Source organism: Cricetulus griseus (genome assembly GCF_003668045.3).
Source record: "Cricetulus griseus strain 17A/GY chromosome 1 unlocalized genomic scaffold, alternate assembly CriGri-PICRH-1.0 chr1_1, whole genome shotgun sequence".
Classification (NCBI taxonomy): domain Eukaryota; kingdom Metazoa; phylum Chordata; class Mammalia; order Rodentia; family Cricetidae; genus Cricetulus; species Cricetulus griseus.
Genome location: NW_023276807.1, coordinates 161,038,556 through 161,052,290, shown reverse-complemented (window position 1 = coordinate 161,052,290; position 13,735 = coordinate 161,038,556). Strand labels below are relative to the sequence as shown.

Here is a 13,735-nt window from a genome sequence, read left to right as displayed (position 1 = left end):
AGTTAAGACCATTAGTGTTGAGGGATATTAATTACCATTGATTGTTCATTCTTGTTTGATTTGATTTGGTGATGGTGGCGAAATTGTGTGAGGGATTCTATCTCTTTTTCCTTTTGGCTGTTGGTAAAGTGGGATTATCTATTGCCTATATTTTTCTGGTTGTAGTTAACTTCCTTGGGTTGTAGTTTTCCTTCCAGTACTTTCTATAGGGCTGGATTGTTGGATATGTATTGTTTGAATCTGGTTTTGTCATTGAATATCTTGTTTTCTCCATGTATATTGATTGAAAGCTTTGCTGGGTATAATAGTCTGGACTGGCATCCATGGTCTCTTAGTGTAGGTAGAGTGTCTATTCAGGACCTTCTGGCTTTCAGAGTTTCCATGGAAGAGTCAGGTGTAATTCTGAAAGGTTTGCCTTTATATGTTCCTTGACCCTTTTCCTTTGCTGCTCTTAATATTTTCTCTTTGTTTTTTATGTTTGGTTTTTTGATTATTATGTGGGGAGGAGACCTTTTTTTGGGATCAGTCTATTTAGTGTTCTGTAGGCTTCTTGTATTTTCATTGGCACATCTTTCTTTAGGTTGGGAAAGTTTTCTTCTATTATTTTGTTGAATATGTTTTCTCTGCCTTTGAGTTGTAGCTGGCTTCTCTTACACCTGGTTCTCCCAATAACAGCTTCTCTCCTGCCTTGTTGACTCACCTCCTCCACCTGCTGGTCGAGCATCATCACTACTTCTGAATATCTTTTTGTAACTCAGTCCTTCCAGCATTGGTGACAGAGCTAACAACACACTTGGGAATTTTTAAACAGTGACCTAGAGTATTAAATAAATAACAAATAATTAAATATAAATTAAATAAAAGAAAAAGAAGAAGGGGTAAGGGCAATCTTAAAATATTTCCCATGTTAAAAATTGGAAATATCATAATGGAGGGAATTAGGGCTGTTTACTGCTTAGTGGGACACAAATAGAAAAGATAAATGAGTGGATAAACAACTTATCTGGGATTGAGTAAATATCAGTCATAATTAATATCAGTTTGGCAATTCATATTTTACCCTTAAAGAATGGTTTGATAACTATGCCAAGTATAAGAAATTGACTGATAAGATACAAACCTTAGAAAAACTTACTATTCACAAAAAATACCAGCCTTAGAAAAGATTACAAGCCTTACAAATACTTACTAATGAAAATAATAAAAATTTGACTGATAAAATACAGGCCTTGGAAAAACTTACTAATAGAAATATTCAGACATAGACAGGGTAATTTAGAACAAAATATACCTCACTGTTACATTATGAAAATGAAGATGAGTGGTCCAAAGGTTATCAGAAAACCAACTTTAATTTGTCCAGTCACTATACAAGAAGAAACATCAAATGATAGGCATCATCAAGGTTATAGAAGAGCTTACTGGAATCCTGTTGAGATGTTAGATTCGAGAAGTTTTAAGGAAGCAATAATTTCATATGGTATGCATTCACCTTTTGTGAGGCACATGTTAAATTCATGGGCAACTAGTAACAGAATTATTCCATAAGACTGGAAAGATTTGGTTAGTCAGTATTGGAAGCTGGTCCTCAGTTACAATGGAAGACTTAGTGGAAAGATTAGGCTAGGGCCATAGAGCAACAAAGTAGGGCTAGAGGCACAAAGGAAGCCTTCTGTGATATTTTACAAAGATTGATTTCAGCTGTGAATAGAAAATGATATCAGATCCAGAAATTAGACAAATATTAATTGAATCTTTGGCTTTTGAAAATGCTAACTCTCAATGCAAAGGTTAATCAGGTCTTTAAAGGCAAGATTAGCACTCACAGATGAATGGATCCAAAATTCAGTCGATATTGAATTTCATACTCCTTATGATACTTGGATAAGAGAGGTAATTTCCAAAAACTTTAAGAAAATTAAAATGGCAGCTGTTTTAACTGTGGTAAATAAGGTCATTTAAAAAGGGATTGTAGGCAAGGTGTTCCTAGAAACAATGTTTTGTTATTTTTTGTTTTTGTTTTTTGTTTTTTGATAACCCAAACAGAAAAACAGAAGGCCCCAGTCATCTGGAGTTTTAGAAGGTGTGGTGAAGTCTGACATTAGACTAATGAATGCAGATCAACAAGGGACAGGCAAGGTAACCCTTTCCCATCAGGAAACACACCTTGGGTAGCCTCTCACAGGCCTATGTCAAATTTGGTACAGTCATTCCCTATCAGCATTGGGTGAACTCCTTCACAGAGCAATTCAAAGATTTAATGCTTCTTGTGAAAATCATACTACTATGGATAATAGAACAGCTTTAGAAATGAAACAAAATTTTCAGGAGAAACCATAAAGCTAATATTTAGCAAGTTTCTATAAATGATCAAAGACCAAAGTTAAAAATATGGATAAATGGCATTGGAATGGAGGATTTGGCAGATGAAGGGGTAGATATAACAATAATTGCACCAAAATCTTGGCATCCAAATTGGCCTTTTCAGGAGGTAAAAGTTCAGCCATACCAGTCTACATTCCAGCCTACAGTGAATAAGGGTGCCCCATATCCCAGCCAGCATTTGTAATTTATTTTCTTAATGATATTCATTTTGACAGGAGTAAGATGAAGTCTTGGCATAGTTTTAATTCAAATTTCTCCAAATTCTAGGGAATTTAAATAATTAAAAATACTGTGGTCATTTGTATTTATTCTTTTGAAAATATTATTTAATATTTTCTTTTCTTTCTTTCTGTTTATTTTTTCCAGTTCCTTACATATTCTAGATGTTAACTCTTGGATATACATCTGGGAAAGAGTGTATCTCCTTCTTTAGGCTTGTTAATTTGTTGATAGTCTCTTTTGCTGTCCAGAAAGTTTTTAAATTTCATATAATAGCATTTGTCTTTTCTTGGGCTTCTGTACTTTCAGCTTTATAGGTCTCAAATTAAGGGATCTTTGAATTATTCAAAATTTATTTTCATTCAGGTCTAGAGGCAAGAACATCCACCCATGGCTATGTTGGATTATGTTTGGGTTTTCTATAATATTTCATTGTTCTTCACATCTGTTTTTGTGTCAGTACAGTTTGTCACTTTGGCTCTGTATGATAGTTTGAGAACAAACCTCAGAATCCATGGGAAGAAGAGTGATCTGAGATAAAAACATCAAATGTCTTAAACAACCTATCTAAACACAGAGAAAGAAATAGATACTTAAACAAAGGAAGCATTTAGATGCCAAATAAATATGACCAGAAAATATATCTATATCATATCATAGTAGAGAAACCTAAATATTTAAAGCTGTCAGCAAAAAACAAAACACACACACACACACACACACACACACACACAAAAAAAAAAAAAAAAACAAAAAACCAACAGTGGTATAAATGCCAAAAAAATACTAAATTGTCATGAGCAACACTGAAAGCCAGGAATGATGTATTTAAAGATTTGAAATTAATTGTCAACTAAGACTGATGTACACAACAGTTACCTATTAAAATAGATGGAGACATTAGAATGTTTCAAAACACACACACACACACACACACACACACACACACACACACACACACACACACACAGTTGAGGCAATTCTTGATAACTGAGCCACGATCTTAGAAAATGCATAGGAGAAACTCTACCCGCAAAGAGGAATGACAGCTCAACCCACAAGAAGACGGAAAGAATATACTTCATGAGAGCAATGGGCAAACAGAGGAGAACAGGGAAGAAAATCCAATCAGGTTCAGCACTGCAAACCAGGAAACATCCAATACAACTAGGAGATTAAGGAAAGACTGATCAATTGACCAATCAGAATGACAAAGAGTCAGGCGAGCAGCAGCAATGCCTTCCCATCACTTCCCCTGCCTTCTCAGGCACTCTATGAACACTTCTCGACTCTGACATTTTATAAATTTATCTAGTTACATTCCTTGCTCAAGATTTCCATTTCAAACATCTTATTTCTGTTACTAAAATTTCACTAGAAACTCTACAGGGAATACTGAATCCTGTATTTTACATACTGTGAAAAACAACTAAGATCTATTCCATGGTCTATTAGTCCCTGTGAATTTCAATCTAAGTGTAGGATACATTAACAATTCTAGTCAGTTGTCTAGGACTTTTGTGCCTTGAACAGCTTAAACAAAAGGGAGTGGGTTGTTTGTTTTTATGTTTGTTTGTTTGTTTTTAAGGTTATAAAGGAACACAAGTCTTCAAAAGAGCACAAAGTAACTCTCTCTGGGTAACTGGAGCTGAAGACTTCCCTTGTAAGTCTGTGGTTTTCTGGGCAAACATTCAACCTCGCATGGAGAACCAGCTGGGGAGTCTAAAACGAACTGTCTTTGTTTAGTTTAGACCCACGATGTTCTATTTCAGCCTTGAAAATAGCTACCTTTCTGACCAAACTATTTCTAAGTGTTTATTACATGTTTTCATATCTCCAGAGAAGTAGAATTGATGAAAATTTACGGACAACTTCTCAGTTTTGTAAAATATGTACTGAAATTGTGCTTTATGTAATATTTTACACACACACACACACACACACACACACATACACGTATGGATATAATATGGTTTTCTCACACAACATTTTACATGGTCGTGATCAACACCTTTGATTTGTCAAGTAATTTGTGTGGACAACTAATTAAACTGAGATATTATCAAAACTGTATTGAAATTACTGCTGATGAACACCAGAGAAAAGCAATTCAATATGGTTTATTTAACTATCTTTATCTGTACATATCATTTTAAAGAAAGTGTCTCATATATCCCAGGCAGCCTCATACTCTCTAGTGAAGTATGACCTAGAACTGTCTGCTTCTACCTCTAGAGTGCTAAGGTTACAGGGTCTGGCTACCACAACTAAGTTATGTCTATTACTTTGTTGTTGTTACACTTATTGTTGTTGCTGTTTCAACACAGGCCATATTTTGTGGCTTGGATTGTGGACCAGGCTGGCCTTGAAATCATAGCACTCTGCCTGCCTCAGCCTCCTAATCCAGAGATCACAGGTATGAGAAGCCACATCTGCAACCTACAAATATGCTGAACCTTCCTAAGGTGTAAAGAGCAGCTTCTTGCCTAAGCAGATGTGACTGATAAAGTTAGGAATGACTTTTGGCAGATCCAATGCCATCTAAGAAGCTATTAGAATCAGAGTAAAGCCTTGTTGGGAGCTTTTTTTGTTCATATAATGCTAGAATGTGTAGCTGTCTGTGTCCGTTAACACCTGTATTAAGCACTGCAATTGAGTAGAACCAGGAGAAACCATCTGAGACAGCATATCCATCAGAGTGATGAACACCCTACCTCAAAAAAAATTATGGCTTGTCCTTTTGTAACTGTTTTTCAATTTTTAGTCTACCAAAGGATGCTATGACTTTAATCATTTTTCAAAGGCTTTGATTAGACAAAAGACCTCCATTCTTACAGCCAAAGAAAGGCTACTTCCAGCTTATCCCTTAGATCAGTGCTATCTCAGACTCCATGGAAATTGAGATATTTTATTCCAGTGCAAGGCAATAAAGGAAGCTATTAGTAACATGGGCTATGAAGAACTCAATATGGCTAGTTGAACTGAGGAACTGAAACATTATTTTTATTCTATCTTAAATTTAAATGGTTGTGATACTGGCACAGTTTTGGGTCACAGTCGCAAACTGTTTTGTCTACTGAGAGTTTTCCTGAGTTGACATCTCAGGCTTTCTACAGCCGGCAGTCTATGGCCTCCATCAGAACTAATTGTATGTAGGCTGTACCTTAAACCAGTGGGCCATTTGTATAGGGGATACTGTAGCCACACCTGCTTAGGGGCGTGGTCAGAGTGATGTAGAGTGAGGGGCGTTCAGGTGGCTGGTTTCGGTTTCAGTTTTACTTTCGGCTTGCTGTAGAGACTGCTGCTGTGCCAGCTGGCTAGGTCGCTCTGTAAGTAAGGCTTTTTCCCTATTAAAATCCCTTGTATTTCTACCTGGCTCCATATTGGTAATTTCCCACATTACACTTGTTTGCATCCTTCCCCCTCAGCCACTGCTGTTCTGTCCAGTGGCAAATGAATCACTCTCCCAGTCTCTTGTGTCTGGTGGCTATCATAGTAACCCTCTTCAAATGCTTAGTGGTTCAGAACAGACATTTCTATTTTCTTTCTTTGATTAAGAAACTTCACAGCCAAAGTATTTGTTTTAACTTGATTATGAAAGTCATTTTCCCATAAACTCAATTCACTGGAAGTTCCTTTCCATAAGTGAATATTCAGTGGCACTGTGGTTTGCATGAGTGATGAGTGGTCCTCAAAGATAAATGTATTAAAGAGTTAGTCTCCAGAGTGCTGCTCTAGGAAGAGAGTGAGAATCCCAGATGTTGTTTAATGGTAAGTTCTTAGGCCATTGAAGGCTGGCCTTCAAAATGACCTTGTTCTATTCTGTCTGTGGCTTCTGCCTCCTGCTCATGAGATGAGTGGGTTATTCCACCATGCACTCCTGCAACAGAGTATTTAATACTCATTTTATTCCATAAATTTATAAAAGAAAGAATAGCGAAGGCTAAATTCCTCTAAGATTTTATATTGAAAGATTAATTTCAATTTAAATCAGTGTATATACTTATGTTTACATTATTCTTCCTTTGCTCTCTAGCAGAAAACAATCTTCCAATGTGTCTGTTATGTTGTTCAAAAGAGACACCTTTCTGCGGCATGACGAAAATGTCTCATGTGAGGATGGATTCTCCATCTCATCTTCCTTTTAGATCTCCAGCTAGATTCTACTGGAGCGGAATAGACTTAACAGAGAACCCTCTCACATTCTGCTGAAGGAAATGGGAGCTGATGGTGACATTAGGGGAAACAGAAACTTCAAGGAGCTCTTGACCCAGGCTGAGGCCTGTATCCTGCCTGTGCAGCACACATGGCCTCAGTATGTTAGAAGGTGAGCTTCAGAGCAAACTGCAGAGCACAGCTTGGAGGGCTGCCTTGTGTCTTGATGCAGACACACTCAGAAAGCCCTACCCAGCACACCATCCAACTCTATATCAACACAAAGTCTGCATCAACATAAAAGACTGTAACAGTTCTAAATTTCCCACCACACAATTGTGACAGCAAGCATATGGGTTCCAGTGCCCACCCATCTTCAGTCTACATGACTGTCACAATTGCCAGCAGCATGTGGATAATTTGTCATTAACTACAATAAGATCATTTAATGAAATCACAAAGACTTAGCTCATTTAAAAACTATATATGTTTGTGTGTTCACATGTAAGTGCTTGTGGTAATGAGAGATGTCCATGAAGTAGGCCAACATGGTTATGAAGTTTTTGGCTGAAGGTTGGATCACCATTACAATTCTGTCCCTGCTTTAATGATATTTTTCTTTCTTCCCTCTCTTCTCCTCCTCTTAACTTCTTTATCCACCATCCTCTATCTCTCTCTCCCTGCCTCATGTGTGTATATATGTATGTGTGCTAAAGTGTGCATGCATGTGTGCATATGTGTGTGTGTGTGAATGCATGCATGGGTGTGTGTGTGCCAGTGTGTACATGTGTGCCTGCGCGCGCGTGCGCGTGCGCGTGTGTGTGTGTGTGTGTGTGTGTGTGTGTGTGTGTGTGTGTGTGTGTGTGCATGCATGGATGGCTGCATATGTGTTTCCAGAATAACTGTTAGTGTGAGGGGAAAAACATCTGCTATACTCTGATTTAACTTCGTCTGGGATCAGAGTCTTTATTACCAGCAAGGGAGTGCTTCCATGCTCTAGAAGAAAAAGAGGAAGGACTAAATGAATATCAAGCTTTCATTAATCAAACCTGACAAAACTGAGGAGTGGGCAACATACCTTACTTCATATTCTCTTCTTGGTATAGTAACTCTCCAAAGTATCTAATCGTCCAATTGCCTCTTAGAGTAGAATTCTCCTTCTCCATAGATTGTAGAAAAAATAGACACAGTAAATGGGGTAGGGGAATTACACACACACACATATACTGAGTGAGGATGGAGGGGGGATCAAAAAATGATGCACAATTATTACAGTATGTGATATTTGTTTTTTAAGGACCATAATCAGTGGGTATACTGAGCTCAGAGTGGTGAGAGGCAATTCACAGAGTCACTTCCACCACATGGCTCATCCACAAAGAACAAACCAGGGTCAAAGATGATTCTTTTTTTTTTTTTTTTACATACTCAACAATTTTTTATTTGAATTAGAAACAGGATTGTTTTACATGACAATCCAGTTCCCTTCTCCCTCCCGTCCTCCCCTATTACCTCCCCAAACTAAAACCCTACCTATCAAATATCCTTTCTGCTCCCCTGGATGGTGAGGCCTTCCATAGGGTGTCATCAGAGTCTGTTGTATCCTTTGGAATAGGGCCTAGGCTTGTTTGTTTCTCTCTGTGTTCACAGCTCTTCCTCGAGGGAGAAGGAGCAAGGCTACCACTGCTTAGGAGATGAAAACCACCCATTCCACTATCGGAACAAATTCCTTAGTGGGTCTATGATAACATGTTCTCAGCCTGTTGTACTAGCCAAGCTTAATGAGATGTAGACATGGTCAGAATTTTCTGTGTGGAAGTATTTCAAGGGTTGTTTTCATCATTTCTGTTACCTCAGATAATGTATAAAGAAAACAGGTATATTTGGCTCATAGTGTAAGCAGTTGAAAGTTCCAGGAGCATAGTGCTGGCTCTGGTAAGGTACCCTCCTTGCCCTATCACAGCATAGAGGATGACATTACAATGGGAATGCAGTGTGTGAGAGAGATCTCATGGTAAGACAGGAAGTCAGAGAGAGAGAGAGAGTAAGGAGGGTATAGTCTTGCATGAGTCTACTACTAGTTGGACTGCAACCAAGACAATTGTAGCAAGGCTCTGACCTAAGGTAAGTCAACACCTTACTTTGTAAGCGCCATGAAGACACTGCCCATCATTCCTCCGGATTGAATGAAGATACAAACTCAGAAATATAAACACAGTTGATGGATCAAAAAGCTAGTTGTACACAACATTTACTTTGTGCTGAACTAATGTGTTCCCTCAGGTAATCCTTACAACACTGTTGAGTAGGAAATGTGTTTTGTTCTCATTTTATACATTAGGAAGGGGAAGGAGACAAGGGTTAATGATTTTTTTCAAGGTCACATAGCTATTAAGTGACATAATTGGAATTCCAGGACAAATTATTTGAATCCATGCCTGAGAACACAACTACCATAATATATTCTCTTTCTAATTAATAATATGTGAAATCTATTTTTTTGAAAAACTAGATTTTATTATTAAGATGACAGGTTGAAAGATTGAAGTCAAGAATAGATAGACATACAAGGTAAAGAGTCTCACAGACCTCACCATACAGTAGCAGTGAAAATAACCCTGACCTTCTCAGGTGAGGGGAGGGTCATCCATTCTCCCTATCCTCTCTCATTGTTTCTCTCCATCATGGCTTGTTATTGTTGTTTTTCCTTGAAACATGGTTAGGAAGAAAATGATTCTTAGTTGTGGCATAAATTAGAAGTTTTGGTGAGAACCAGGTATACCAGAATAAGAAAGGAATTTGAATATCATTCAAGTGAGGATTTGGAGCCTAGCAAGATGCACAAGCCTAGCACACAGTATTGCCAGGGCTAGAGTCCACAGATGCAGCAAGGACAACAGTAAAAGCAAATGTAAGTCAAACTAAATATTTAAAAACTCATGCAAGAAGGAGTTGGATAAGATAAATAGTAATGAAAACTGATGTTAATCAATTCTTTATTCTGTCTTAGACAGCTGATTAAGTTATTACACATTATCACGTTAAACCTCATAAAAACCACATGAGGCAGGAGTTTAAAATAACATTTTACTTAATTCTTTGAGAATTTCATGCAATATATTTTGATCACAGTCATGCTCCACCTTCCACCAACCCCTCACAGATTGGCCCATACCTCTTTACCTACCCACTTCAGTCACCCATGCATGATCAACCAACCAGGAGCCATACCTTTGACGAGAACTAACTCTGCCTCTTCCAGAAGCTATCAGTTGCCAATAGCTCCTCAGCTAGGTACAGGACTTCATGCTTACTCCACCCCCAATTCGTGCTGGGGTTTGCTCTGGCTCTAGGTTTTGTGGGTTTTGAACATGCTATACTGTTACTACTGTGAGTTTATATTACACTCAGGATGACTGTTTCTAGCTCCATCCATTTGCCTTAGAAATTCATTTTTCTTAACAGATGAATAGTATTTCCTTGAGAAGGTATATCATGTTTTCATTATCTATTAATCAGTTGATAGACATCTAACATGTTTCCATTATTCATATTGTTAACAGATCAGCAATGAACATGGATGAGCAAGTATTCGAGAAGGATATAGTGTCCCTTGGGTGTATGCCCAAGAGTGATATAGCTAGATCCTGGTATATCCATTTCTAACCATCTGAGAAGCCTACGCACTGATTTTCATAGTGACTTCACCGGTTTGCAATACTACCAGCAGAGAATTGGGCTTCCTCTTTCCCCACCTTCACAGTGCTATTTTTGTCCTTTTTAAAAATCATTTCTACTCTGATTAAGGTAAAATGAAATCTCTCTGATGGCGTAACTTCAATAAAACTTTAAAAAATATTTGTCAGCCATTTGTATTTCTATCCTTTGAGAACTCTGTTTAATTATTTGCTGTGTTTTTTAATTGGATTTTTTTCCCTCAATGTTTCACTTTTCAAGTTCTTTTACAATCTTGATAATAACCTTCCACCACATGTATGGTGAAGAGGCAGGAGTTTCAGTACCTCATTTATACGTAAGACCAATGAGGCTGTGTGAGGTCAAGGAACATGTTCAAGATGATCAGTCAATGCCTCTAGTCCCAGCTGTCCTTCCTTTCACTCCATCATAGTTGAATAGGCTCAGACTGAAGGGTAGGTGTCTGGGTCCATAAAGATGGCTCTGCTTCATCTTGGCTCAAGGTCAAAGAGTTCAAAACTGTCCTTCGTAAGTTATAAGACCTAAAGGTCTTGTGGGCTACTGTAGGATGTTTTGATCATGGTAGAGGATGTCTTATCTAAATAACAACAGACTTGGTCTGAAGTGTGGTTACTCTTGACCTTAAGACAAGATAACAGGAAATTGAGTCTAAGGTATGGTTACCAAATGTTTGGAAGATTAAGGAAAGAAAGTCTGTTTGTTCCTTATACAAAATAAAGAAGTCTTTTGCCATGTCCCCCTTTTAGTTGGGTTACTTAAGAATGTTGAAGAATAAACTTAGGGTATCCAGTATTCACTGGATTGCACTCCTGATTCTATCCTGTGTCTATGTCTTTCTTAGCATCTTTACCTGCCCTTTCTCAATCTATACTCCCCCTCTCAGGGACGGACACAGGTTAATACAGATTTGGCCCGAAACCTGGAGCTACTACAGATGGCTGCAACAGGTGGGAAGAGCAGGAAAGTGTATTTATTTTTTTTCCTTGAAGAAAAATTTGCAATTCAAGTAGCATCTCAAAGATCAAACTAATTACACTTTTTACATCTTAACATTCCAACATGGACAGTATGTGGTAGTCTTGGCTGCAGAAGTGAAGTTATCTTTGCGTTAGGAAGCCAGACATTTAGGGGAAAAATTAAAAACCTAAATCTCTCCATCACGAAATGTAGAGTTTGCAGTTTAAAGTGGAAAGAAACCATTAAATGAGTCAAGGAAAGGGTTCCCACTTGCAAAGGCTGTGTGAGCTTCTGTGATGATCTGAGATGTGGATAGTGTTTAGTTGATTGGAAGTTTGGGATGCTCTGTTCATTGAAAACTTTCATTGTTTTGAAAGGTTTAACTTTTTTTTCATTTTTTTTATTAAATTATTAATATTTTCACATGTACTTTCCCTCTCCCTCTCCCTCCCCCCACCTCCATTCCTTCTCCCCCACCTCCAACCTACCCCCCACCCCATCCACCCGCCACTCCCCAGGCAGGGTAGGGCCCCCAACCAGGGCTCCACCAAGTCCACCAAATCTTCCTGTGCTGGGCCTAGGCCCCTCCCCATGTGTTCAGAGACAGAGCGAATCCCTTCAAGTGGGATGGGCTCTCGAAGTCCCTCCCACCCACCAGGGCAAAACGCCAGTCCACCTCCAGAGGCTCCCAGGAGTGCAGGGGCCTCCCCATTGGCATCCATGATCAGGGGGCTGGATTAGTCCTGTACTGTCCTCCCAAAGAGCATCTGGGGTCGATATGCTTTCCCTTTTTCAGGCCAACTGTTTCTGTGGGTTTCTCCAACCAGGTACAGACCCCTTCGTTCTTCATTCCTCCCTCTCTTCAACTGAGTTCCAGATTTCAGCTCAGTGTATTTCTGTGGATGTCTGTCTCTGCTTCCATCAGCCACTGGGTGAGGTTTAACTTTGTGTCTCAGCTTCTTTACTCTTTTCAGATGTAGCACAGTGAGAAATGTTTCTGAAATAGCACCCTCCCCAGGAAAGAGAATAGAATGGGAACATGTTCAATTAAGCTGTTTTTATTTTTGTAATATAGAATGAAAGTTCTTCGTTACTGGAGGAAGATTATACAGGATCAGCAAAGCTTAATACATCAGTAGTGAAGTGCCCTTCACAGTTACACTGTGACACCCTTGAAATGGACTTGACAAGAACTGAATGTCATGTCCCATCTAGGAACTATAGTTTTTTTTTTTTTTAAGATGTTTTTCTCACTTTGTAAAGAAGAAAATAATTACCAATATAAGAAAGGCAACAGTCATTAAATAAATTAAAAGCATTTTTAAACTTTTTCCATATACATATAATATATATTTAAATTGCTATTGACTGTACAAGCATTAAACTTTCAACTAAAACATTTACAGAAATTAGTGTGAAGAGTTGAAGGGAAAGCTTGGTTTTTAGAAAAAGGAGATAATTTTATTCCTTGTAAGATACATTAAAACACCAAGAAATCAGACTTACCCAATATTTCTTACTTAGCTGCTTATTCATCCTTACATATCAGGTATGTGTAGCTATTCTCTAACCCAACCTTGATTCAACATGTCCAGACATTTGTTACTTAGTAGCACAGAGAAAATTTAAAGCTTCAAGATTAACTGAATAATGTAGTTACATAAACATTGCATAAGTCATACTGATGATAGTATTACTCATAGTTGTATATGAAATATTCAATGGGTAATAAGACTTTTATACAGAAATAGTAGAACACTATATTAATGGATAAATGATCGTCAGTTCATACAGAGTTAGGTGGGTGTAAAATCCAATCTGGAATACTGCAATCCTGAGACCTAAGGCATTCAGTCTTCCAGTTTCCTTCTACAGCATCAGATTCTGAGAATTATATAATATTTACACAGCTTACAAAGAAGAGTTCTTAAAATACTGCATGGATATAGGTAATCCCTTAACTGGAATTCCAGAAAACAGTTATCAGAAAAAGAATGCATAGATTCAAACCAGATGGGATCCCAGCTCTAAGAGGGGGTGGTAGACATAGGCTCCTACCCCTAACCAAGAAACTGTCTGCAAATGATACTCTCTTGAAAAGGGAAAATTAGTTTTCTCCAATAGAGTGTCACTGGGTATATTAACCACACTTCAGGAATAAATGGTCAACACAAGACTAACCCTGTAGTATTTTTGTAAACTTTTTGTTTAAAAATTGTTTTCTTTTTTAATGTCTCTCTCTGTGTGTTTGTGCCTGTCTCTGTCTCTGTCCCCCCACACCTGTGTGTGTGTGTGTGTGTGT

The 13,735-nt window shown here is 38.0% G+C and overlaps 1 long non-coding RNA gene across 1 annotated transcript; it reads left to right on the top strand.

Annotated features, from left to right (window-relative positions):
- The first annotated feature begins 5,894 nt into the window (after nt 1-5,894).
- Nucleotides 5,895-10,586, top strand: LOC107977383. The gene is made up of 3 exons (XR_003479579.2): nt 5,895-5,933; nt 6,641-6,931; nt 10,323-10,586. It is a non-coding gene; the product is annotated as an uncharacterized LOC107977383 (long non-coding RNA).
- Nucleotides 10,587-13,735: the final 3,149 nt, after the last annotated feature.